We start from the raw sequence: 26807 nt of genomic DNA on the forward strand, positions 1-26807 counted from the left end.
CCCATAGTGGAGTGTCGACCAGTTCGGCGGCCGGCGGGCCGGGAGAGTTTCACCCGGAAAATGAGAGCTCACCCTCATTTTCTGAGTGAGAGGACTGGTGAGAGTGTGAGTCTGAGGCTGTCCTTGTGAGTGCATGTGGCAGGTCAGTCAGCAGCCCGAGTGCAGTTGAGTGCATGTGACAGGAGGACCCAAGAGAGCAGACGACACTGAAGATCACAATCCTGATGTTAAGCGCAGTATATAATAAATGATTTTACGCTTGAACTGGAGGGAGGGTTGACGCCCTGGTCGACGACCGGGCCGCGGGGACGCTAAGTCCCGGAAGCACCTCAAGGAGGGATACATCGACGGCTTCGCTTATTGCAGGTCAGTGTTCGATCCTCGGTGGTCAAAATTTTTCGACATCAATTCTTCACTCCGTACTCATATCCCAGCTCCTATCCGGTCCTCATATCCTAGCTTCTATCCGGTCCTCATATCCTAGCTTCTATCCGGTCCTCATATCCTAGCTTCTATCCGGTCCTCATGCCTCACTCATGTAATATGTTCATCCAAGGGGCTAAGCTAGGATGAGCGGGCCTTGAACATCTGAACTGGTGATCCTGGGCAGGAGCTCGACACGTTCAACTGAACAAGCCTCTATTGAACCACGCTGAACCCTTAGATCATCAGTCTGGCAGCCCTCCCCCCCCCCCTTCCCTACGCCCAAGACCGTACAGGCCGCACAACATCCGGTTTACACTGTTGTATAATACAACATTAATAAATCCAACGTCTCAGACTACAACATGTATAAGTTTGGCAGTTATCTTGAGGTTATCTTGAGATGATTTCGGGGCTTTAGTGTCCCCGCGGCCCGGTCCTCGACCAGGCCTCCACCCTCAGGAAGCAGCCCATGACAGCTGACTAACACCCAGGTACCTATTTTACTGCTAGGTAACAGGGGCATAGGATGAAAGAAACTCTGCCCATTGTTTCTTGCCGGCGCCTGGGATCGAACCCAGGACCACAGGATCACAAGTCCAGCGTGCTGTCCGCTCGGCCGCCCGGCTCCCTGGTAGTGGAGACTCATTCATTATTTTCACAGGAGTGATAAAAACCTGGAAAGGAATTTTATAATCAATAAAGACTTATGCAGAAAAAATAATTGATTCTGGCGCTAACATGATGTGTCACGTTACTTAGGCCTAGGACCCGGTGGCTGAGCGGACAGAACACTGGACACGTGATCCTGTGGTCCCGGGCGTCGGAGAGAAACGATGGCCAGAGTTTCACCCTGATGCCTGTGTTATCTAGCAGTAAAATAGGTACCTGGGTGTTAGTCAGCTGTCACGGGCTGCTTCCTTGGGATGGAGGCTTGGTCGAGGACCGGGCCGCGGGGATACTAAAACCCCGAAATCATCTCAAGATAGGGATGGATGTGACTATGGTCATACTGGATTTAAGAAATATGTGATTTTAAGCATATTAAATTTGCTTGAATATTTATGAAGAAAAACATGTTATAATTTATTATTAACTGAAAATTCACTGACAAAAATATGTTTATTAACGGACTAAATTTTGTATATAATCAAATTTATATAAAATCGTCAGATTAATTTTAACATGAGGTATGTGTTGCTGATCCATTACTGTCAGTTCATATCAGGAATGACAGGTGTCTGCAGCGGTTAACAGTCACAGGATCACCATTGGTGTGAAATGACAGCAGATCACAGCATTTCTCTGATCATCATTCTATTGGTGGGTCGGGGAACAGTGTCACACATCACTCAGCTGCTGGGCCCCCATCATGTCACTCTTTGTCATCTCTACAGTCATGTCACAGTGAAATTATTATTTTTTTAATGTATGTTGGGGGGGGGGGGTGTAAATTATATTCACTAGTGAAATCAACCCCGCAGTCAAACGCCTTATCTTCTTCTTGAGGTTATCTTGAGATGATTTCGGGGCTTTAGTGTCCCCGCGGCCCGGTCCTCGACCAGGCCTCCACCCCCAGGAAGCAGCCCGTGACAGCTGACTAACTCCCAGGTACCTATTTACTGCTAGGTAACAGGGGCATTCAGGGTGAAAGAAACTTTGCCCATTTGTTTCTGCCTCGTGCGGGAATCGAACCCACGCCACAGAATTACGAGTCCTGCGCGCTATCCACCACGCTACGAGGCCACTCTGGCCTCGTAGCCAGAGTGGTATAGCACTAGTGGTATAGTGGTATAGCACTAGTGGTATAATGGTATAGCTATACCCCTTCCGGTATAGCAGTGTTGGTGAAGTCTACGTCAAACGTGCTCAATTGCAACCTTACCTTGAGGTTACCTTGAGGTGCTTCCGGGGCTTAGTGTCCCCGCGGCCCGGTCCTCGACCAGGCGCCTCTGGTACCACTATCTGCTCTGTTGTGGTGTTCCTGCAGTTTTGTCCATGCCCTCTTCCTTGTGGGTTTTGCATCCTTAAGAAGTTTCTAATGGCAGTTCTTATGTTGGCCAATCTTGCATATGCCGCTGATGATATCCTTTTGGTGTGTGTACTCACCTTGTTGTGCTTGCGGGGGTTGAGCTCTGGCTCTTTGGTCCCATCTCTCAACTATCAATCAACTGGTGTACAGGTTCCTGAGCCTATTGGGCTCTATCATATCTACATTTAAAACTGTGTATGGAGTCAGCCTCCAACACATCACAGAATAATGCATTCCATCTGTTTGCATCCTTAACCTCTGAATAAAGCTATATATTCTTGATATATATTCTTAATAACCTCACAATTTCCTTTACGGTATCACAGTCTTCTGTTCGTTGGGGCTCGCCATAGCCCGTGCTGCTTGGAACTTTTTGTTCCAGATAGCGAATCTTTAACAACAACTTCTGTTCGTTGATTCACTCCCTAATCCGGCAATTTTGACTCCAATCTTGACTCATATACCAGTACACAGTGATTGGTCATTCCCAAGAGGGCTTCAGAGTTTTGCTTCCCTTATGCCTGACGCATTCAAAGTGTGTGTGCAGGGTTGCGTGTTAATTATTATGATAAAAACTGTGAAGAGGTTTTTTTTCAAGATTTAAAGCAGTTATACTTTGAGTAAATTTTTTGTTTCTTCCCGTTTTTCTTTGATGTGGGATGTATCTTGGCAGCGTTCCTTGTGCCTCTCCGCACCCTCCCCCCTTACCCTTCTAAAGCCTTTATGTTGATGTGTGAGACCTTGTCTGCCTGTCTGTCTGTCTGTCTGTCTGTCTGTCTGTCTGTGTCTGCCTGTCTGTCTGCCTGCCTGCCTGCCTGCCTGCCTGCCTGCCTGCCTATGTTTGTGCATCTCTTCTACATTGAGTTAGTGCGTTCACAAAGAGTGCGTATGTATGCGATAATGGACGCATGCGGGAGTGCGCATGCGTCCATTATCCAACCAGTGGCTCAATGCGTTCATTGCGCTGTGCGTCTGCGCATAGACGCTATATACAGACCCGAGGCAGTAATATACCAAGCTCATCTTCGTGTTCACGCATAGTATAATGATCACATATAACCACAATGACATGTAATGATCATCTCCCTAGGAGCAGTGTGGAGGCCACATTGTACACAATGTGAGCTATCATTATACAATTTGTCTTCCATACTGACGCAGACGGCGAGGCGAACCAGTTTATTTTAAGATTTTTTAAATTACCGCCTTGTGAATTGCCTCTTTTTTTTTCTTCCCCCTTGAAGTGTTTGGACGTCGTCTCGAAAAGCGTGAGAGATGAAGATGGAGCTGTTGAAGTCCCGCCCGTGGCCAGGGTTCGAATCCAATTCAATTTCTTTATTATACACCCTATACCCATCCCGTGGGTGGTGGTGGAACTCCGGGCCTTCTGTTGCTTCTTAATGGTTCCGTTACGAGCAACAGTAACTCATTCTGTTACTGTTACTCATTCTGTTTGAAGTTTTGTGTTCGATTGGGGAGTGTACGAAGTTCAAAATATTTTGTAAGTTCAACCCGTGTTTAAGGTCAACTGATTTTGAAGGGATTTTTGATGTTAATGTCAAGTAGGTTTTATAGTTTATTCGATTTTTGTTTAACTATAAAGTTTTTTGTTTTAACTATAAAGTTTTTTGTTTAACTATAAAGTTTTTTGTTTAACTATAAAGTTTTTTGTTTAACTATAAAGTTTTTTGTTTTAACTATAAAGTTTTTTGTTTTAACTATAAAGTTTTTTGTTTTAACTAAAAAGTTTTTTAAAAACATGATTTTGTGTCAGTGGACAGATTTAGGAAGATAAATTCCTAACTATTCACACGCCTCGCTACAGTTCTCTGTACTGAGGTTATCTTGAGGTTATCTTGAGATGATTTCGGGGCTTTAGTGTCCCCGCGGACCGGTCCTCGACCAGGCCTCCACCCCCAGGAAGCAGCCCGTAACAGCTGACTAACTCCCAGGTACCTATTTTACTGCTAGGTAACAGGTCGTGACAACTGTAACAGGTACAGTTGTCTGTACTGAGAGTACAGACATAACACATAAGACATAAGACATCAATTTGGTAATCTTATAACCTTAAAATTAGATAGCTGAAAATTAATCATTAATATTATATACGTATACAAGACCGTCCTCCTAAAATGACATTACTTTAGCGACTATGGGCCTGACGGCTGAGTATACAGCGCTCGGGATTCGTAGTCCTGAGGTTCCGGATCCCCGGTGGAGGCGGAAACAAAATGACCAAAGTTTCTTTCACCCTAATGTCCCTGTTACCTAGCAGTAAATAGGTACCGGGGAGTTAGACAGCTGCTACGGGGTGCTTCCTGGTGGGTGTGTAACAAAAAGGAGGCCTGATAGAGGACCGGGCCGCGGGGACGCTAAGCCCCGAAATCATCTCAAGAGAGAGATAACCCCAGCTTATGTTAAGGGTGGTTGTGGGGGGGGGGTCGTTTGGCTGCTCTGTGGGGGTGTAAGTGGGGGGGGGTGTTGGTAGTGGGGTGTGGGGAGTGAGAATTATGTGGGAGAATGAGCTATGGATGGGGTGGGAGTAAACCAGTGGGGCGTAGCGCCCCCCCCCCCCCCCTTCCCCCCCCTTTCAACCTGGGAGCATTTCCAACACACACACACACACACACACACACACTTATGAGTAAGGGGAGACATGATCACAACCTACAAAATCCTCAGAGGAATCGACCGGGTAAACAAGGATAAACTATTCAACACTGGTGGGACGCGAACAAGGGGACACAGGTGGAAACTGAGTACCCACATGAGCCACAGAGACGTTAGAAGGAACTTTTTCAGTGTCAGAGTAGTTAACGGATGGAATGCATTAGGCAGTGATGTGGTGGAGGCTGACTCCATACACAGTTTCAAATGTAGATATGATAGAGCCCAGTAGGCTCAGGAATCTGTACACCTGTTGATTGACAGTTGAGAGGCGGGACCAAAGAGCCAGAGCTCAACCCCCGCAAGCACAACTAGGTGAGTACACACACACACACACACACACATTAGTAATTAGTTAGTAACAGTTGATTGACAGTTGAGAGGCGGGCCGAAAGAGCAAAGCTCAACCCCCGCAAACACAACTAGGTGAAAACAACTAGGTGAAAACATTCCTGATCGTGTCGCACACATTATAATAATCGTATTAAATAAGTTCTTCATATATATGTGTTTGTCGTATAAACCTGTAACACATCTCCAATCTCTAGATGAAATATTTCAAACAAGGTAGAAAAGGATTAAATAAACAATATATTATGTGTAAGAATTTCTTTTGGTTAGGATTTGTCCTCAGGAAAATAAATCTTAACATGAGCTATATATTACCAGGGTCTTAAAGCCTTTAAGACGCTGTAAAATGGAATCTTAACGAAATGCAAAGAAAACTGAATTATGCAAATGTTTGTTCTTGAAAATTTCACGGGAAAATTTTCTCAGTTTCTCAATGATGGTGAATTAAGTATTTGAAAATTATATTTGCTGTGTTTTTTTTTTATTTATCCTTCAGACAGCTTTGTCTGGGGGATGTCGCTGTCTCCTCTGTCTGTCTGTCTGTCTGTGTATGGCTATCTGTCTGTCTGTCTGTCTGACTGTATGTCTATCTCTGTATGGCTGTCTCCCCTGTCTGTCTGTTTGTATGGCTGTCTGTCTCTGAATGGCTGGGCATTCATAGGCTGTTCATACACATTTAGCAATACAGGTTGTCTGTATTACTAAATATCAGGCACTCTATGGCTGTCTCTCTGTCTAATTGTCTGTCTGTCTGGTTGCCTGACAGACTGTCTAGCTGAAACAGAACAAAAGACAGTAACTCACCAACAATCAGGTGTAGTCAAGTTCTTGGTGTATGTACTCAGAAAGTGAGCTGAATATAGGGAGGGGGAGCTAGTGCAGGGGGAGGAGGAGGAGAAGAGGAAGGGGAAGGGGGAGGAGAGGGGAAGAGGAGGGGGAAGGGGGAGGAGAGGAAGGGGGAAGGGGGAGGAGAGGGGAAGGACAAAATATGAACCCAACAAGAGAGACGATCAAAGCGCACTGAGTAAAGTACTCGGAAGAGGTAAAGAAAAGTGTCTCACAAAGGTGTATGAAGACTGAGGGGAAAATGACGTAATTGGAAGGGGGGGGAGAGGGGAAGGGGGAGAGGGAGAGGAGGGGGAAGGGGGAGAGGGAGAGGAGGGGGAAGGGGGAGAGGGAGAGGAGGGGGAAGGGGGAGAGGGAGGGGGGCGGTGCATGGCAGGTCTGAGGACCCTTCTTGGAGGCCATGTAACCAGGGGGCGCTGGACCCCCCCTCCTCGAGGATGACCCCCTGCTCCTTGGCCCCCGTCTTCCAGGAATCCCAAACAACTCCTCGACTCAAGACGTTCTCCTTCAGATGAAAATTTAACACAAAGATGAAAGTCAACAATAACAGCTTCTAAGATGTTAAGAAAATCATGTGGACAAAGTAACTCTACATAACAGAGAGCCGGTGGCTGAGCGGACAGAACACTGGACGCGTAATCCTGTGGTCCCGGGTTCGATCCCGGGCGCTGGTGAGAAACGATGAGCAGAGTTTCTTTCACCCTGATGCCCCTGTTACCTAGCAGTAAATAGGTACCTAGGTGTTAGTCAGCTGTCACGTGCAGCTTCCTGGGGGTGGAGGCCTGGTCGAGGACCGGGCCGCGGGGACACTGAGCTCCGAAATCATCTCAAGATAACCTCAATATAACAACATAGTATGTGACAGGGCGTATATAGAACGTATAATATATATAATATAATAATATATATTACGTATAATACGCGTATTATGCAAATGAACTAATGTAAGATTGTCATATAAGTTATTGTCTTGCAACTTCACCTTTGACGTGAACAAATCCACAAGGGCCGTGATGAGGATTCGAACCTGCGTCCGGGAGCATCCCAGACACTGTCTTGATCGACTGAGCTACGACATGGTCAAAATGTCATGTGACATGGTTGTCACAGCTCAGTCGATTAAGACACCGTCTGGGATGCTCCCGGACGCAGGTTCGAATCCTCATCACGGCCCCTGTGGATTTGTTCATTTGATCCATTATGTTATTGTGATCTCTGTGTGTAGTGTTACCTTTGACGTCACTGTGTTGAAAATATTTGTAATATGTTTCTTGTTTTTCATTTTCTAGATAGAGGCGAACGTCTTGCTGCTTCTCCAATCAGTTCCTCAAACTCTACCATCTAAGGAGCACAAGATGACGAAGGAACAGCAGCAGGTGAAGAAGGAACGTGCTACTTTTACCCAGGTAGGTACAGGTGCAGACAACTACCCTATCTTAGCCACCGGACTTCTTTCCTGTCCCACAGGTAAGAGAAAGCTTTCCCTTTTATCTTTAGCGTTATCCCTATACGTGTTTCCCTAGAACACGATCCGCCAATCAGTTTACAACCAAGTCTCTAGCTACTGCTGGTATCCTAGTTATCGTTACTTATATCCAGGGCTCGAACCCGGGCCGATATTAGGACGTGTGGAGTGGGAGTGCTATCCACCACGACCTTATTATTATCAGAATTGCATTAGCCTAATTCAGAAACTAAATGCTTATATCTAAAATAAACAATGGAAACTTGATCAATCTTTATCAATTAAGGACACCTGAGAGAACAGGTGATTAGTCTTCAGCAGCAGTCATAACACTACCAGGGTTTGTCACAAGTAACCTGTGACGGGTTGTCACCTGTGACAACCCCGTGTCACAACACCTCTCTCCCCAGACGCTTGTCGATATTTGTAATATTATCTGGAATTTAAATTTAAATTTTTGGCCCGAGGGGCGAGTTTATTGGGCAGCGCCACTTATCCTGTGAGTGGACGCACCGCCATAGTGACAGTATTGGGCAGCGTCATTCATCTTGTGAGTGAACACACCGCCATAGTGACAGTATTGGGCAGCGCCACTCATCCTGTGAGTGAACACACCGCCATAGTGACAGTATTGGGCAGCGTCACTCATCTTGTGAGTGGACACACCGCCATAGTGACAGTATTGGGCAGCGTCACTCATCCTGTGAGTGAACACTCCGCCATAGCAGCATGTACAACACTCCCCAATAGGAAGAAAACCCGCTGGGTTGTTCATCCTGCCACTTGTACCCAGAATAGTATCGACAAAAGCGTTAATTTTCTGACATTTGAAGGATTCTTTAGACGTGACGTGCACAAAAGCAACCTTCTTCAGTTCTTCCTGGAGTCGCGTTTTCTATTTTGGTTTCATCGTGGTATAGACTTGAGAGTTCCAAGAAATTCTTCAAAGATGCTCAACGTGTCTTGAAAACCACTCCACTTATATAGCCTTCCGCGTCTTTTGCGGAAGACTCCCGGTTGATAGACTCATTCCTTGGAAGTTTTAAATTAATGCATTGAGGACGAATGAGTGAGAAATCTTCATTTCAGGCTCACACAAAACAGTTGTAGCTTTTGTGAAATAGCTTTCAGGGAAATAATATATTTTGAAACAAGACTACACCATGTTTGGGAGAGGTGGGAGATGTTGGTCCTTTGGTTTCCAGCCAAACTGGAGTCGTGTTCTGCTTCGTGAGTTTGCGTCAACCAGGAGTCGTGAGGTGTTCAGGCCCTTGCGTGAACCAGGAGTCGTGTGGCGTTCAGGCCCTTGCGTCAACCAGGAGCCGTGTGGCGTTCAGGCCCTTGCGTCAACCAGGAGCCGTGTGGCGTTCAGGCCCTTGCGTCAACCAGGAGCCGTGTGGCGTTCAGGCCCTTGCGTCAACCAGGAGCCGTGTGGCGTTCAGGCCCTTGCGTCAACCAGGAGTCGTGTGGCGTTCAGGCCCTTGCGTCAACCAGGAGCCGTGTGGCGTTCAGGCCCTTGCGTCAACCAGGAGTCGTGAGGTGTTCAGGCCCTTGCGTCACCCAGGAGTAGTGTGGCGTTCAGGCCCTTGCGTCAACCAGGAGTCGTGAGGTGTTCAGGCCCTTGCGTCACACAGGAGTAGTGTGGCGTTCAGGCCCTTGCGTCAACCAGGAGTCGTGAGGTGTTCAGGCCCTTGCGTCAGCTAGGAGTTATGTAATGTTAAGTGGGTTGCTTGGGTTCGTACGTTCCTGGTTTGATAAAACAGTTACATTTTTGACGGAGTGGTGAATCGCGAGAAGAGAACGGGTTGCCAGTCCAACCCGTTCTGTTGATTTGCTACGACATTGAGAACAGTTAGTGCTAACCCGCTCAGAAAGGTATGACCCCAAGCCATCCACCTAACCCAACCTAACCTAACCTAACCTAACCTAACCTAACCCAACCCAACCCAATCTAACCCAATCTAACCCAATCTAACCCAACCCAACCCAATCTAACCCAACCTAACCTAACTCAACCTAACCTAACTCAACCTAACCTAACTCAACCTAACCTAACCCAACCTAGCCTAACTCAACCTAACCTAATCCAGCCTAACCTAACCTAGCCTAACCTAACGTAACCCAGCCTAAGCTAACCTAACCTAACCTAACCTAACCTAACCTAGCCTAACCTAACCTAACCTAACCTAGCCTAACCTAACCTAACCTAACCTAATCCAACCCAGCCTAAGCTAAGCTAAGCTAACCTAACCTAACCATAACGTCCAAGATGAGACGTACTAAGCGAGAGGAGAAGAGGCTGGCGAGTTTTATCTGGGAATGTCCACATTAACTATTACCAGTGCGACAGGCGACGTTAATGGTCTTCAAGTTATGGCAATGTGGTGATCTACCCACACCATTAAAGTCCGGTCCTTGCGTGTGTCTTGTGTCCTGAGGTTACTTAAGACGCTTCCTATCCTATTAGCGCCTCTCACTGTGTAATAAGTGTCTTAATAATAAGTGACCCAACATTTGTCTTATCAGTACCAACATTAAATCTCTTTCTCTCTCTCTCTCTCTCTTTCTTAATTAAGGTGCAAGCCAAGAGTTGTTCTCCAGCATCAGCTCATCTGAAGCCTGTCCCCTAGAAAGGGAGCCGGTCGGCCGAGCGGACAGCACGCTGGACTTGTGATCTTGTGGTCCTGGGTTCGATCCCAGGCGCCGGCGAGAAACAATGGGCAGAGTTTCTTTCACCCTATGCCCCTGTTACCTAGCAGTAAAATAGGTACCTGGGTGTTAGTCAGCTGTCACGGGCTGCTTCCTGGGGGTGGAGGCCTGGTCGAGGACCGGGCCGCGGGGACACTAAAGCCCCGAAATCATCTCAAGATAACCTCAAGATAGAAACTCATTTATTTGATGAGCTTTTTATTTGTATCCATTATGGGAAGGGAACTATTAGGGGGGGGGAAAGCTCCAAGCCATTACGACTATATAGCACTGGAAAGGGGTCAGGATAAGGATTTGACCTTATCCTGATCCTCCTTATCCCCAAGGAGCTATGGATAAGGGGTCAGCAACAACTCTGCTGTCAAGAAGATATGAGATGTGTCGCAGGCCGTAAGATTCTTAGCTGCCTTGTTTCTTTAAGCACTAGGCTTCTGCCTCTGCCACTTTAGTAGAGGCGGGACCAAAGAGCCAGAACTCAACCCCCGCAAGCACAATTAGGTGAGTACTAATTTGTATTCCAGTCCCGGATGTAGTATCAAGCACACAGATATCACAACCCTGGAAACACAAACCGTAACTGTCTCTATTTTCCGCTTGTTACAACTTGTAATAAAGTTGTTCCATCTTGGCTTAACGTGTTTATGACGTATTAGAACGTTGTTACAACTTGCTATATTGGTTGTTATAACTGGTTAAAAGGTGTTAAAACTTGTTCGAACGTTGTACCAACGTCGTAGTTTCGGTGTGTGTTTGGCGGGAATAGCGTGATGCATCAAATGAATTCAAAGTTAAAATTCAATAGAATTTCTGGTTGCAATTCTTTTACCCTGTCGTAACTCAGTCGATCAAGGCAGCGTCTGGGATGCTCTCGGACGCAGGTTCGAATCCTCGTCACGGCCCTTGTGGATTTGTTCAATAGTATCAAGCTATCTTGCTGCTATCTGCTCGTTATAGCACGTCGCATTTTGATGTATACTTTATCTAACGCTAAAATCTAATGTACAAGAAAATGGTTGCGGCCCGCAAAATTGACATAATGTTCCGTTTTCTGTTCATGGGTCCTCTAGTTGGTTAGGATTAGGGCGCTTTAGTACACCAGTTTCTTGACGTTGGGAACGCTGGGGAGAACAGGTTGTGCTGTCATCGTCACCTGTGTTGTATCCGCCGTAAAACTGACGAAGTCGTCCTTACGTGTTGAGCACGTCTTAAGCTGTCTTGAGCACGTCTTAAACTGTCTTGAGCACGTCTTAAACTGTCTTGAGCACGTCTTTAGCTGTCTTGAGCACGTCTTAAACTGTCTTGAGCACGTCTTAAGCTGTCTTGAGCACGTCTTTAGCTGTCTTGAGCACGTCTTAAACTGTCTTGAGCACGTCTTAAGCTGTCTTGAGCACGTCTTTAGCTGTCTTGAGCACGTCTTTAGCTGTCTTGAGCACGTCTTTAGCTGTCTTTAGCCGTGAATTTCACAATTCACGTTTAAGAACGTAAATTATGAAATGCGTGTTCTCACAACAACATGTTCAGTAATCGTCAAGTGAAACCTGGAGTGTTATCCTGGCCACAGCAGCAGCTGTGGTTGGAGGTGGGACGAGGCATGGATGATTCTTCACCCTCAAGGGTCAAGGTGGACCGTTGACCTCGTCCTCAGCGCGTCTGAGAACCTTATACACAATCTAATCCTCCTAGCCTGACCCCTCGCTAACTTTTACAGCATTCTATCCTTTATGGCCTGATCCCTAAGTTTGCGCACTCTTCTTCCTCTTGTTTTAGATTCAGCTACTGGGAACAAAACGTTCCAAGTAGCACGGGCTATGGTGAGCCCGTAGTGGACTTACCTGGTGGCATAGGAGCGGGGGAAGTAGCACGGGCTATGGTGAGCCCGTAGTGGACTTACCTGGCACAGGAGCGGGGCAAGTAGCACGGGCTATGGTGAGCCCGTAGTGGACTTACCTGGCACAGGAGCGGGGCAAGTAGCACGGGCTATGGTGAGCCCGTAGTGGACTTACCTGGCACAGGAGCGGGGCAAGTAGCACGGGCTATGGTGAGCGCGTAGTTGAATTACCTGGCACAGGAGCGGGGCAAGTAGCACGGGCTATGGTGAGCCCGTAGTGGACTTACCTGGCACAGGAGCGGGGCAAGTAGCACGGGCTATGGTGAGCCCGTAGTGGACTTACCTGGCACAGGAGCGGGGCAAGTAGCACGGGTTATGGTGAGCCCGTAGTGGACTTACCTGGCACAGGAGCGGGGCAAGTAGCACGGGCTATGGTGAGCGCGTAGTTGAATTACCTGGCACAGGAGCGGGGCAAGTAGCACGGGCTATGGTGAGCCCGTAGTGGACTTACCTGGCACAGGAGCGGGGCAAGTAGCACGGGCTATGGTGAGCCCGTAGTGGACTTACCTGGCACAGGAGCGGGGCAAGTAGCACGGGCTATGGTGAGCCCGTAGTGGACTTACCTGGCACAGGAGCGGGGTAAGTAGCACGGGCTATGGTGAGCCCGTAGTGGACTTACCTGGTGGCATAGGAGCGGGGCAAGTAGCACGGGCTATGGTGAGCCCGTAGTGGACTTACCTGGCACAGCAGCGGGGCAAGTAGCACGGGCTATGGCGAACCCGTAGTGGACTTACCTGGTAGCACAGGAGCGGGGTTGTGACTTTACACACACTCAATTACCTTGGGTTATACAGAGGAGAAATGTGCTTTCCCACCTCGGGTGGAGATGTGTGGGCATCAGTCATGAGCTGAAATCTGGGTACACGAATCTTGGGTTTCCCTTTGTTTTTGCGTGTGTGCTAACTTTAGCCGCCCACAACGAACTTTCTGGGCAAATACTTTGTGGTCGGCCATTGTCATGTTTTGCGTCGGCAGGTTCAATATTTAAACTCCCGCAAGATGTGTGTAATCTGGCTGTTGACTAACATGGCAGCAGATGTGAACGACTCACCACGGCTGGCATGGTCTCCGATGGTCTCCTACTCAAATGTTTCTTAGCTCCCATCCTGCACTGGTCCGCTCTCTCGCCCGAATCTTCCTCGGTCTCCTACCTACAGATTCGGTCTCCTACCCCCAGGTCCTCCTACGTTGCCTCTCTCTCCTTACTCGTTACCATTGGTTCATCTTCCAGTCATCAATGGAAAGGAAAAATCATTTTTCTTCCAAATAAAAGATCTATGGATAGTAGACTTTGTTTTATTGTGAAAATTACTACGTTTTCTTCTCTTATTGCCCAAATGGACAAGTCAAATATATATATATATATATATATATATATATATATATATATATATATATATATATATATATATATATATATATATATATATATATACATATATTTAGTTATGTATATGTCCACATATTTTGGGGAGAGGGGCAGTTTCAACATTTGTATACATATATACATTGTATACATTGTGGGTACTTCCCCAACAAGTACCTTGTGGGAAGTGACAAAGCCATCATACAGCCCCCCCCCCCCACACACACACACGGTCTGAAGACCAGGGGTGTAAACACTAGTAAATTTACCTGTGTTGTATTCTAGTGTCAGGCAATTAAATTATGCAAATTAGTCTATTTATATGTGTCAGAAGACCAGTTTATATCTGGATTATCTATCAAGCTTCTCGCTCCTTTCACAACTCTACACCTCCCGATAGGCGCCTGACAGCTGGGTGGACAGCGCTTCGGATTCGTAGTCCTGAGGTTCCGGGTTCGATCCCCGGTGGAGGCGGAGACCAATGGGCAAAATGTTTCTTTCACCTTGATGTCCCCTGTTACCTAGCAGTAAATCGGTATCTGGGAGTTAGACAGCTGTCACGGGCTGCTTCCTGGGGGTGGAGGCCTGGTCGAGGACCGGGCCGCGGGGACACTAATGCCCCGAAATCATCTCAAGATAACCTCCTCCAAGCAGTCTTATTTTAGTGTGGGTAAGGGCCAACTCACTTTCCACTAGTGGATTAGAGAGAGAGATTTACTAAATTTATTGTACCAGAAAATTGTACTAGGAAGGGGAGGGGGAAGACTCAGCAGAGAGTAGCACGGGCTATGGTGAGCCCGTAGTGGACTTACCTGGCACAGGAGCGGTGCTGTGAATGGAAGGCGACGGTACGAGCAAGGGGGCCCGGATCGAGACCCTTCACACCGTGTCTGTCTCCCAACAATATTACTAACTCTCGTAGTATTGTTTCGTGTCCATCACGCCATGAGCATCGTGTCAGCCATCTTATGACAGTCGGGCCGCCATGTTAGGCTAAGCCCCAAGGCTACAAATCCAGGTGAAATAACTCACTATACAATAGACCTCACAACATGTGAACATTGAACACCTGCATTAGTGCTTCCGCCGGCCAGCTGACCGCCGACAAAATGGCGGCGTATCAACCCCCCCCTACCCCCCCTTTCACGCAATCACGCGGCATGCGCGCACATCGATACGGCTACTTGGGGCCAGATTCACGAAGCAGTTACGCAAGCACTTACGAACGTGTACATCTTTCCTCAATCTTTGACGGCTTTGGTTACATTTATTAAACAGTTTACAAGCATGAAAACTTGCCAATCAATTGTTGTTATTGTTATAAACAGCCTCCTGGTGCTTCGGAGCTCATTAACTGTTTAATACTTGTAAACAAAGCCGCCAAAGATTGAGAAAAGATGTTCACGTTCGTAAGTGCTTGCGTAACTGCTTCGTGAATCTAGCTCCTGGAAACACAAACCGAAACTGTTCCTATTTTCCGCTTGTTACAACTTGTAATAAAGTTGTTACACCTTGGCTTAAAGTGTTTATGACGTATTAGAACGTTGTTACAACTTGCTATATTGGTTGTTATAACTGGTTAGGAGATGTTGAAACTTGTTCGAACGTTGTACCAACGTCGTAGTTTCGTTGTGTGTTTGGCGGGTATAATTGGTGATTCCTGGTGATTCAGGATACGTTTTCGAATCTTTAAAGTTCGTGTTATGCTCAATTTCAAATGAAGAAAAGGTGATTGCACGTTCAAGTGAAATAACATAACAATATTCCAGTGAGATTGACCCTATGTGAAGGAACCTGTACACCAGTTGATTGACAGGTTGACAAGAAGTTAGCGGTGAGTGTCAAGATGTTAGCGACGAGCCTTCATGACTGTCAAGGACTCTCCATCACAGTTGGAGGTCCGTTTCTCTCAGGACAAATTTCCGCTTTTTCTCATGGCTTAATGACCCTTAACAGCTAATTCAAAGTTTCTTTTCCTCTGACAAGATGCCTCAGTCCTCCGGAGAAGCGTGTGAGGGTACTCACCTACTTGTTCCTGCAGGCTCCAGCTCTTGGACCCCGCTTTTCTAGCCATTGTGTCAAATGCAGTGACTCCTGGCCTATTTCCCTATCATACCTTCTTTTAAAGTTATGAATGGAGTGGAGCCTGACAGCTGAGTGGCCAGCAGTCGGGATTCGTAGTCGTAAGGTTCCGGGTTCGATTCCCGGTGGAGGCGGAGTTTCTTTCACCCTGATGTACATGTTCATCTCGTGTGTGTGTGTTGGCGTGACTCAACAGTTCCCGCAGGTGTTCCAGCAACAGTTGCCTGGGGTTGGGCCAGCTTCCGGAGCTACGTCCCGGTCAAGTAACACTTGTGTTTTTGCTGGTTACGGAACATTTGTTTCCTGTAGTTACAAGTGTTTCCTGGTATGGCTGCTTCTCCAGTACTGCTGCTCCTTGTTCCTGGGGCTCCCTAGCTACTGCCGCTCCTTGCTCCTAGGACCCCCTAGCCACTGCCTCTCCTTGCTCCTAGGACCCCCTAGCCACCTGCTGCTCCTTGCTCCTAGGACCCCCTAGCCACTGCTGCTCCTTGCTCCTAGGACCCCCTAGCCACTGCTGCTACCTTGCTCCTAGGACCCCCTAGCCACTGCTGCTCCTGGCTCCTAGGAACCTCCTAGCCACTGCTGCTCCTTGCTCCTAGGACCCCCTAGCCACTGCTGCTCCTGGCTCCTAGGACCCCCTAGCCACTGCTGCTCCTTGCTCCTAGGACCCCCTAGCCACTGCCGCTCCTTGTTCCTGGGGGCCCTAGCCCACTGCTGCTCCTTGTTCCTGGGGGCCCTAGCCACTGCTGCTCCTTGTTCCTGGGGGCCCTAGCCACTGCTGCTCCTTGTTCCTGGGGGCCCTAGCCACTGCTGCTCCTTGTTCCTGGGGGCCCTAGCCACTGCTGCTCCTTGTTCCTGGGGGCCCTAGCCACTGCTGCTCCTTGTTCCTGGTGGCCCTAGCCACTGCTGCTCCTTGTTCCTGGGGGCCCTAGCCACTGCTGCTCCTTGTTCCTGGTGGCCCTAGCCACTGCTGCTCCTTGTTCCTGGTGGCCCTAGCCACTGCTGCTCCTTGCTCCTGGGGGCCTTAGCCACTGCTGCTCCTTGCTCCTGGGGGCCCTAGCCACTCCTGCTCCTTGTTCCTGGTGGCCCTAGCCACTGCCGCTCCTAGGACCCCCTAGCCTCTCCTTGCTCCTAGGACCCCCTAGCCACTGCCTCTCCTGGCTCCTAGGACCCCTTAGCCACAGCTGCTCCTTGGACCCCCTAGCCACTGCCGCTCCTAAAACCCCCTAGCCACTGCCGTTCCTGGCTCCTTGGACCCCCTAGCCACTGCCGCTCCTAAAACCCCCTAGCCACAGCTGCTCCTGGCTCCTAGGACCCCCTAGCCACTGCTGCTCCTGGTACCCCCTAGCCACTGCCACCTTATCCTGGGACTGAGGAAGTAGCAGCATGCTGGGAGACAATCATAGGGACCAGCAAAGAGGAAGTACTTGAAGCCATACCTAGTACTTACCTGCCTTCTTATATTATATCCTCTAGCACTTATGGCTGACACACTCTCATTTGGTCAACAACTTTACACATCCTACTTATTGATTATCGTATAAGTATATTGATCAGAATGTTACTTGCTGGAAGAGTGAGATTAACGTGAGATTACGATCGCTCGTCTCACAGCTGAATATTCTGAAGAGGTTAACAGCTGCAGTTGACCAATAAGAGTCTTTGATCGTTTGTGATTCCTTGAGGAGACTTGGAAGGACTTAGGATGGTTATATTTCATTCTTGTGTGTGTGTGTTCGCTTATTTGTGCTTGCGGGGTTGAGTTCTGGCTATTTGGTCCCGCCTCTTAACTGTTAATCAACTGGTGTGCATATTCCTGAGCCTACTGGGCTCAGGAATCTGTGTGTGTGTGTGTGTGGTGTGTGTGTGTGTGTGTGTGTGTGTGTGTGTGTGTTTACCTATTTGTGCTTGCGGGGTTGAGTTCTGGCTCTTTGGTCCCGCCTCTCAACCGTCAATCAACAGGTGTACAGGTTCCTGAGCCTATTAGGCTCTATCATATCTACACTTGAAACTGTGTATGGAGTCTCCACCACATCACTGCCTAATAGTGATGTGTGTGTGTGTGTGTGTGTGTGTGTGTGTGTGTGTGTGTGTGTGTGTGTTGAGGGAGGGAGTGATGGGTCTGCCTCAATACCATCACCGCCCGTACCCTGATGGGCTTTGTCTATGAATGTTCTTTGTTTTGGGCCAAAAAAAAAATAGTTTAGCGGCCCATTATCACGGAAGAGGGGGGGTCTTGCCCCCCCCCCTTTGCCATGAGCCGTGGAACATAAGCGGCGCCTTGCAAGAGCGGCTACACCGGAAATGAAGCCAGCAATATCCTGGAGTAGTGGTGATATTGAGAGCTGGAAAGGGGCGAAGGAAGAGGGATGGGATAGAGGGGAAATAGAGAGAGAGCGGGGGGATAGGGGGAAGTAGAGGGGGGAGAGGGTAGTCACTATTCCATGCGTGGCTCGCTTTGTTGTTTAAGATGAAGTGATGAACAGGGGCGCAAATAATTTAGAAGTGGAATACGTAAGCCGAAACGCTAATGGCATAATTAAGCAGTAATGGCTGCTTTATGTCAAAGATGGTGGGTTGATGGGGCGGCCAGGATGATGGGTTGATTGGGCCAGCCAGGCTGGTAGGTTGGTGCTACCTGACCCAGGCGTGGGTGATATTGAATTGAAACTGAAATAAGTTTATTGAGGTAAAATACACACAAAGGGATGAGGTAGCTCAAGCTATTCTCACCCGTTCAGTACATCGTGTTAAACACATACATAGACACACATCACAAGCAATAAACATATTACCGAACATTCTGAGAGATAAACATATACATTTTCCTCGTGGGTGATATGTCTATCGAGGAAAGCCCAAACTGTTACGTCTCCCAAGAGCAAAATACCGTTCCACCTTGTCATGTCTGATGGCAATATTTTACACAGTTTAAAAAGTGGAGTGTGTGTGTGTGTACGAGTTTATTAAACCCCGCGTCAACTTATGAATGAGATAATGCTGTCAGTGCAGCCATTGGTTGCCAAGGCTCCCATACTGTTCTTTGCTACGTCATTAGGCAATATAGGCGTGAATGGCCCTTAACCTCATAAAACTGGCAGTTTGCTCAAGGAAGATGTCTAATAATTCTCTAATAATATGCACACCAGTTGATAAAAGCCCAGTTCGTAGTAGATGTAATTTTGCAACATACTTTAGAGGTAATCTTGTAATGAGTGACAAAACTGTTATTACGCAACTGGGCCAAGGAACAGCTGAGGTCGGGCCAAGGAACAGCTCAGACCGGGCCAAGGAACAGCTCAGGACCGGACCAAGGAACAGCTCAGACCGGACCAAGGAACAGCTCAGACCGGACCAAGGAACAGCTCAGACCGGGCCAAGAAACAGCTCTGACCAGGCCAAGGAACAGCTCAGACCAGGCCAAGGACACCATCACTACACCAAGTCGTCTTATTATATAATTTTCACGTTGCAGTTCTGCACAGAGTATGCAAATTGCTTTAGATTCATACGTTTATGTTCTTTAAAACGTTGATAATGCCTTAAGTTGCAGATGATAATGGTTGAATGTTGCAGGCAATTCTTTGCATTTTAATTATTTTGAGCAAGCAGGGAATATATGTTAAAATAATAGTACGTTTGTCCCCAGTTATTGAAGAGTTGATATGTTTACAGTTACAGCTGGGCCGTCAGCTGATGCGGCGGTGCCATGTTTACTGTGGCGGTGGTGCCATGTTTAGTATGGCGGTGGTGCCATGTTTACTGAGGCGGGTGGTGCCATGTTTACTGATGGTACCTTAACCACACGACCATCAGTGACCGTACAAAAGGACTATGATAACCAAGGATTTGATGAAATAACTATGCCCAAAATTACCATCAAAGTGCGTCGGACGGTAAATAGCCTCGCCTATCATCCTATATATATATATATATATATATATATATATATATATATATATATATATATATATATATATATATATATATATATATATATATATATATATATATGTCGTACCTAGTAGCCAGAACTCACTTCTCAGCCTACTATGCAAGGCCCGATTTGCCTAATAAGCCAAGTTTTCCTGAATTAATATATTTTCTCTAATTTTTTTCTTATGAAATGATAACCTACCCATTTCATTATGTATGAGGTAAATTTTTTTTTATTGGATTTAAAATTAAAGTAGATATACGATCGAAACCTAACCAAACCCTACCTAACCTAACCTAACCTATCTTTATAGGTAATGTTAGGTTAGGTAGCCAAAAAAAGCTAGGTTAGGTAGGTTAGGTTGGTTAGGTAGACGAAAAAACATTAATTCATGAAAACTTGGCTTATTAGGCAAATCGGGCCTTGCATAGTAGGCTGAGAAGTGCGTTCTGGCTACTAGGTACGACATATATATATATATATATATATATATATATTATATATATATATATATATATATATATATATATATATATATATATATCTATATATATATATATATATATATATGCAACCCGTTCTCGCAAATCGCAAAGTCAATATTGAACTTATTAACTACGTGCATAGCTGATATACTAAACATAATAGATACCCTTAAAAAGATTCATAGAAAACACCGACCTTACCTAACCTTGTTAGTATCTTAAGATAAGCATCTTATTGCTTCGTAATTACAATTACTACTTAACCTATACCTATTATAGGTTAGGTAATAATTGTAATTACGAAGCAATAAGATGCTTATCTTAAGATACTAAGTAGGTTAGGTAAGGTCGGTGTTTTCTATGAATCTTTTTAAGGGTATCTATTATGTTAAGTATGTCACCTATGCACATATTTAATAAGTCAATATTGACTTATTAAATTTGCGACAACGGGTTGCAATATATATATATATATATATATATATATATATATAATATATAATATATATATATATATATATATATATATATATATATATATATATATATATATATATGGTGTTTTATCAAACACCATAGTTTGTGTTTCAAAGAACACCAGAGCGTGTGTTTAACTTCTATCACTGTCTTAGGAGCCTTCTCCAAGTTTCTTATCAGCTTATCAGTTTCTTATCATATAGGTACTTGTGGGAAGCTAAATTTGAAATGCCTGGCATTGGTCAATTTGACTATTTCCTAGTTTATCCTTCATTCCTTATCTGTTTATGTTATTATCTCATCTTTATTTTTTACTTTGTTACCTATACTTTAGCGAGTCTTTTATTTCTGCGTATACATAGCAGTGTATACATAGAGTATTATTCATATTTAAATGTATTACCACAATAGGGGAAATGAGGTCATTAAATAGCCAAAACTGGCATATATGCTGAGCAATTATTTGCTCATTAATTGGGCAGTTGTGTTCCAGAATTAATAAGGATTCAAGGGCATCTAATTTGTCCTGCCTTTTATTTTGTTTAATGATATTGGGAGTTGTGCTGACTTTTTTAATTGAAAGAATTTGCTGGAAATCTCTCGAGTAAATCTATGTTTAGTTTGTCATAAAAGTCTATGTGTATACGTGTGGTAACATATGCATGTGTGAAGGATGAAATGTATATGTGTATCACTCAGAATGTTCTTTAATATGTTGATTGACCCATAGCCTCGAAGAAGAAAATAAAGAGTACTCAGAGAAGACCTTGTGAATTCTTATTTCATATAGTTCATTGCATATAGTCCTGGGGACCATTCAGGCTTGTTCGCATATATGATACCTGGTTGATGGGGTTCTGGGGGTTCTTCTACTCCCCAAGCCCAAGACTTATATATATATATATATATATATTATATATAATATATATATAATATATATATATATATATATATATATATATATATATATATATATATATATATATATTAGTGACGGTAACGCGTTGGTGTTCGGCTGTTTAAGGCTAGGGGTATGGCCTCGTCACATAGTTATAAAAAAAAATAGAAAAAACTAGAACTTCGTCTGTGGTAAGGTAAGGAGAAGACACACAAAACACAAGTAAACTTTAACAATGAAATTTTAATTACGTTAAATAAATCAAAACATGAATAAAATGCACAAACAAATTCTTATAATAAAATCAATCAATCAAAATAATAAGAATAATTAGATGACACAATGAAAAGTTACGTTAAGGCAAAATAACAAGAAGTGCAATACAAAGTAAATGGGAGGTGTTGGAATATTGGCTTTAAGCCACCACTTCTCTCAGTACACGCTAGCGTCTAGCTTGGAGGAGTGGTGACAACGAGAGCACTGAACATTCTGAGGTCTGAAGTTGGGGCGACCCCAGACATCAAGTAGTATGGGGGGGCGAGTGCAGGTGCAGCCAGACCGGCGACCAATCAGCGGAGCCGGTAGCGATCAACATGTAGTTTGGTGGTTTGAGTCCGAACAGATGGCTGGCTGCATACGTTTTGCTCACCCTGGCAAGCCTTGCTGGTGTTGTTGTCATTGTTGGACATGTCTTCCATAGTCGTTTTATATAATTTCGACGACGTAATTATGGAGGGAAGAGCAGGCTCAATCTCTTGAAGGAGATTATCGTCACAACTCTCCCCGAAGCCTGCGGTTCTGGAAGAAGTACGTCGTTATGTGGTGGAGTAATGGATGGAGTCGCTTCTACTTCATAAACCCTGAAGAGGGCAGGGGCTAAGATGTTGTCAGACTCTTGGTATAGCGTGTCTCCAGGTTGAATTTCTGCAGTTAGCAAGCCCATAGTAGAAGACGTTGAGATGAGAAGGGGGCGTGCTGCAGGAGGTGTAGGGTGGTGTGGTCCGTGTTGATGGTGGACTGAGCACTTTTCAGGGGTGGAGTGAAGTGCTGAAGCTTCAGGATGAGGAAGAGTAGCTCCTTGCCAATTGTTCCGTCGTTCCTTGTAGCAGTAGTCGCTGACAGGTGTATTCTTCTCGCCTCGTTGCTGCATCACGACACCACCATCGTCGGTACCATTGGCGTCGACATGGAGGATGAAGGGCTTATCTGACGAGGTGAGAGTGGAATTAGAAGAGGGCATAGGAGCACGATTATTATCCTGAAAGCATTTGGGAAGATCATTAAGGATTTCGGAATTAGAAAGCGCCGACTCCTTGTCAGTGCTTTCGGGAGAAGAAGCTGGGATGGTCTCACTGTGGATGTAGGGTTCTGTGAATGTGGAATAGTTAGTCAAGACAGTGGGAGGAGTACCATTATATTGCTTCAGGAGGTTGACGTGGCACAGCTGGGTCTTCCGCCGCCTATCTGGAGTTTCTATGACGTAGTTTTGTTGTTTCTGCACTCTTTGACGCAGTAGGGTCCTGAAAATCTGTTTTGTAAAGGTGAACCTGGGATAGGAAAATAGGCAAGGACGAAGTCTCCCGGCTTGAATTTTCTTACTTTGCTGGTCTGGTCGTAATGAGTCTTCATTCTCACCTGGGCTTTCAATAGATTATCATGGGCAAAGCGGTGGACTCTCTCTAGAATGTGTTGAAGGTTTTGAAGAAACTGGGGCACATTCTGATGCTCACTGAAGGTGGCATCTCTGAGAGAGTCTTTGAAAGCCTTAAGGGGAGTACGGCACTTACGGCCGTAGAGCATCTCATAAGGAGATACTCCTAGGGACTCATTGGGGAGACTTCTGAAAATACACATTATAAGGTCAATCTGCTTATCCCAATCCTTCGAGGTTTCACTACAAAACTTTTTCAAGAGTGCTTTGATGGTCTGATGACTACGTTCAAGAGAACCCTGTGAAGCAGGATGATAGGGGCTGGACAATACCTGTTTGATGTTGAACTCCTCCAGTGTCCTTTTGAAGAGATCACTGGTGAAGTTGGTGCCACAGTCACTTTGAATCTCCCTGGGAAATCCGTATTGAGTGAAGATCTGCAATAGATGTTTGATAACCGTAGCAGCCGTGATGTTCTTCACTGGAACTGCTATGGGAAATCTGGTGGTAGGACACAGGATGGTTAGGATGTAGGCGTTACCTGAACTGGTCCGAGGTAAAGGACCAACACAGTCTATTATGAGTCTGTGGAAAGGTTCCGCAGGCACCTGTATGGGAATCAGTGGTGCTCTGGGAATGGAGACGTTCGGTTTGCCTGCCCTCTGACATGTATGACACTGTTTTACGTACTGTTTGACGTTATTTACCATACCTGGCCAGTAGTAGTCTTGACGAATCCCATGGTAAGTCTTGTTGAAGCCGTAGTGGGAGAATGCTCCGTGGGCCAGGTGTAGAATAGTGGGCCGCAGGCTGGTGGGAATCACAAGTTGTTCGATGTTGGCCCAATCGTCCTCCTCCTTCAGTTTACTGGGTCTATATCTGCGGTAGAGCAAATCGTTCTCTAGGAAGAACCCAGGAATACTGTCGGGTTGAGTCTCAGCCTGGAAAAACAATGGTGTTAAAGTAAGATCTTCCCTCTGCAACTTACGGAACTCCAACTTGGTCAGATGCGGGGGTAGTTTCTGAGGGTCTTGAGGGACAGCGGTAGCAGTAGAGTCAGCTGGCTGTGGACGTGCGGCTTGGGCACGGGTGGTCACGAGAACCAGAGGAGAAACTTCATCACTCTCTTGAACCTCTGCTGGAACATACTCAAGAATAGGGTTTATTGGCACAGAGTTACACACCTGGGGTTTGTCCATGACGATCAGGTTGGTCGGTTGTAGGTCTTCTGCCAAGTCGTTGCCTAGGAGAAGTTGCACTCCAGGCATGGGAAAAGGCTTTTCCCTGACGGCGACTTGGACTTCTCCGTTCACGTAGGGACAATCCAGGTGGACTCTGGCGAGAGGGTATGGAGTGGTAGCAGTGAGGTCAGTGATGAAGACTGTTTCCCCGGTGTAGACTATGTTGGGCACAGCCGACTTCAAGATGATCGATTGTAGAGCCGCTGTGTCCCTCAAGATCTTCAATTTGAAACGTCCCTCCGGATTTGAACCGTTGGCAGAGACAGTTCCAGTATACAGGTGGTTACTGAAAAGAGAAAGATCATTAACATCAACACCAACATTCATCACAGGCTTACCGGACTTAGGAGGAGTTGGTTTGGGTCGTTGTTGGTCAGTGGTTCCCTTGTATTGAGACTTACCACACTTGTCTATGGTATGTCCATAGAGTCTACAATACTTGCAGTACAGTTGTGAACCAGCTTGATCGGGGCTCACCTTCTCGTAACTGTACCACGACTTCTTACTGGAGGATGGTTCAGGTGTCAGCCGGTGGATGAGGCTGTAAGTGTCAGCCGACTTAGCACACTTCAGGTAGTCGGTTTCTTCTTTATCTGCTAAGTAGAGGCGGACAGGAGGCGGCACACGTCTCAAGAATTCTTCAACAAGCATCAGGTTGACGAGTTCTGTAAAAGTAGAGACATGTGCTGCTTCCAGCCATTTCATGAAATACCTCCGTTTCGTGTTAGCAAACTCAAGGAAGGTAGTGGTACTTGCCTTCAGGTGGTCACGGAATTTCCTTCTATAACTTTCAGTGGAAAGTAGGTAGGCGTCCAACACTGCTTGTTTCAGAGTGTAGTAGTCATTCTCAGACGCCAAAGTACTGAGTGTGACTGCAGCTCTACCTGTAAGATGGACTCTGAGAAGTGTGGCCCATTGGTCGACAGGCCAACTGAGTTGATTAGCAAGGGTTTCAAAGGTGGTGAAAAACACATCAACTTCTGCTTCTACAAAGGATGGCATTAACTTACTTGCATGTGATATATTAAAACTGACGGGAAGATTGGCAGTAGCTTGTTGGCGTTGAGTGAAGTGGGAAGTTTCCAAGGCGATTTCACGTTGACGACACTCTAGAGCCAGAGTTGCTTGTTGCTTGTCATGTTCACGTTGCATTTCCAACTCGCGTTGTTTGCTTTCAAGCTGTACGCGTTCCCGCTCCTGGAGTGCTTCAAGCTGTACTCGTTCCCGCTCCTGGAGTAGTGCAACCTCACGTTCTTGGAGGGCGAGTCCTCGTTCTTGTTCTTCCCTCCGTATGGCAGCTGCTCGTTCTTGTTGTTCGAGGGCTTCCCTTTGCTGCTCACGTTCAATCTTAGCCAGCTCTAGTTTAAGTTTCATCGTTGCCAAGTCAGTTTTATCTGCAATATAGTAAGTTTCATGAGTTTCAGAGTCTATCTTACCTTGCTCTAAATAGTAATCCAGCAACAGGTTGTGTAGGTCATTTTTGTTGGCTTGGTAGAGAACTTCTAGTTGATACTCATGTGCAAGAGTTTGTAATTCAGTCCTCTTGGCACGACTTAAAGTCCCTATTTCACCTGCTGGATTTGCACGGAAAGTTTGGAGACGAAACATGGTGAAATTAGCAAATAAAGGTACACGAATATTCAATAGTGAAATGTCAGAAACAGGACAACGTGGCAACTGGTACCTATCCTGTGTGATCTTTAACAATTAACGTTAAGTGAAAGATATTAAATGATTAAATTAAATCAAGGGCGCAGGAAATCTTGTACCCGGTACTCATGTAAGAGAATAAGGGCAAGAAAATCCTACTAACAAATGAAACTAAGTTTCGAAAACAAGTGAAACAGTTAAATGCTTCAAAAGTAAAATTGGTAGTCCAAGGATGTAGGCATACCTTGCCAAGTCTCTATAGGACATAAAGCAAGTTTTTCCCACTGAATTTAATATGATACTTACAGAATTAGCGAACTTTTGTGCTCTGAAAAAATAAGCTAATTCCCTACCGTTGTATGTATCATCATCTCTGACTGACGTGTAGGGGTGCGAGGTGTCAACTGGTGACGAGAACTGCTGCTGAGGTCCCAATTCAGCAACTAAAGTTCGAGCTAGAGGAACTATGGCCCTCTTTGTCCTCCTACAGTCAGATTGCAGAAGATTGGGTACTCTTGACCCGGGGCAGACCACAGTACCAGGGTACCAATATGATGATCTGTCAGAATGAGAAATATTCAAGGGACATAGATGGTAAACACGAGTAATAACAAGGAGGGAGAGATGACCAATTAG

At 45.9% G+C, this 26807-nt stretch overlaps 1 protein-coding gene across 1 annotated transcript in view; it reads right to left on the reverse strand.

The window, feature by feature from the left end:
- The window catches only part of LOC138358710 (antifreeze protein Maxi-like), a 53436-nt gene that overhangs the window by 1521 nt on the left and 25108 nt on the right, over positions 1-26807 (reverse strand). The window lies entirely within an intron of this gene.

This window comes from Procambarus clarkii, chromosome 85 (assembly GCF_040958095.1).
Source record: "Procambarus clarkii isolate CNS0578487 chromosome 85, FALCON_Pclarkii_2.0, whole genome shotgun sequence".
NCBI lineage: Eukaryota > Metazoa > Arthropoda > Malacostraca > Decapoda > Cambaridae > Procambarus > Procambarus clarkii.